The following is a 1,265-nucleotide window of genomic DNA, read 5'->3' as shown; positions in this document are numbered from 1 at the left end:
CCACCTAGTTTCACGGAGAAGGCAAGTTTTGAACGTTTATTTGCTCCTTTTATTATTGATTTCGTCCCTACTTCTGATTTTGCAACGACTTATCAAAGATTTTCAGAGGTTGCATAGAATTGGGGTCCATATCTGATGCTTTTGAATGGACTTTCAAACACTTTCGTCTTTATGAACATACTAAGTCAGCAAATTTGATATTTTGACCCAGTCCCTTTCTCGGTTAGTATGCAAATTTGAAGCCTTTCTTTGATAGATCCTCCCGTCTGACACGGAGTGAAGTCATCCATAGAGAAGAAAACTGAAAAATATAAGTACGGCAGAACAAGTTGCATCTAGAGTAACGTTTGTTGCAGGTAAGTCAAAAAGAGGTTTTATGGTATTCACGCCGGTTAAGAGCTTACAAATGTTTCAGTTATGGTTCAGTATTGGAGATGAGATTCACAATAGGCATCTCTGAATGCTAACATGAATTATAATATTCAGGATTGTAGAAATCGAAAGGGAACTGTTTAGCCGCAGAGTGTAGCCGCACAGAGTCAAGAGAAAGGAATGTTTACTTATGTTGTTTGGAACTTCATGTAAGTCGTACATCTACACTGAAGTTGAAAGTTAAGGAACGTTTTTCATCTATAACCGTCTACAAGACTTCAGATTAGCGACAAATACAGTGTTGCAAAAGAACAAGTGAGCTGACAAAGTCTACACAGGTTTTGTTGAAGCTGTTTGGTCAGAACTTTCACTTCCACTCACTATCCCTAATTAGGTTATTGCCTTAAAACTGCTCCTTTATTAAAAGAGTTCAGAAGTTTTAAAAGACTTCGAATTTCATTGTCTGGTCAGTTAATAAAAGTAGTTTACAAATCACACGTCCACTGTGCGGAATTTGAATTTACATCAGAGCAAAACTTGACGTAAATTACATGCGTCCCCAACAACAACCGATCACTATTTGTGTTTGACTTCACTCAGTCAACTTTCAGCTTAAAATAAAAAGGCAAACCCTAACATTACAAAAAGAAGCGTCATGAAAGATGTTAAAACATAAGGTCTTAGTATAAATTATAGCGTGCAAGCACTACTCATGCATAGCAAAGGTGACGGAACTTTATGCAAAATCTATTTTGATGTTTACTTTGTTCTTAACGATTCCGCGGGTCTTCAAGATCAAGTTCAAGTTCAAGTTTATTTACAAAAATTGAAGTTAATTTTACAATGGACACTGCACGCGTATAGCAGTGCTAATCGAGGCGTGCATTGTACTC

General features: G+C 36.9%; 1 protein-coding gene across 3 annotated transcripts in view; it reads left to right on the top strand.

The window, feature by feature from the left end:
• The first annotated feature begins 270 nt into the window (after positions 1-270).
• Positions 271-1,265, top strand: part of LOC138003159 (uncharacterized) — a 23,477-nt gene continuing 22,482 nt past the window's right edge. For 2 of the 3 annotated variants that reach the window (XR_011123431.1, XM_068849122.1), the window contains exon 1: positions 271-356. The gene's annotated coding sequence lies outside the window, so the exon portion shown is untranslated. Of the gene's footprint in view, positions 357-486; positions 582-1,265 lie in introns of all 3 variants that reach the window. The other variant, XM_068849123.1, reaches the window with a different exon arrangement.

Source organism: Montipora foliosa, chromosome 5 (assembly GCF_036669935.1).
Source record: "Montipora foliosa isolate CH-2021 chromosome 5, ASM3666993v2, whole genome shotgun sequence".
Lineage (NCBI taxonomy): Eukaryota > Metazoa > Cnidaria > Anthozoa > Scleractinia > Acroporidae > Montipora > Montipora foliosa.
Note: the sequence above shows the minus strand (reverse complement) of the source record. Positions and strands in the feature narration are given on the sequence as shown.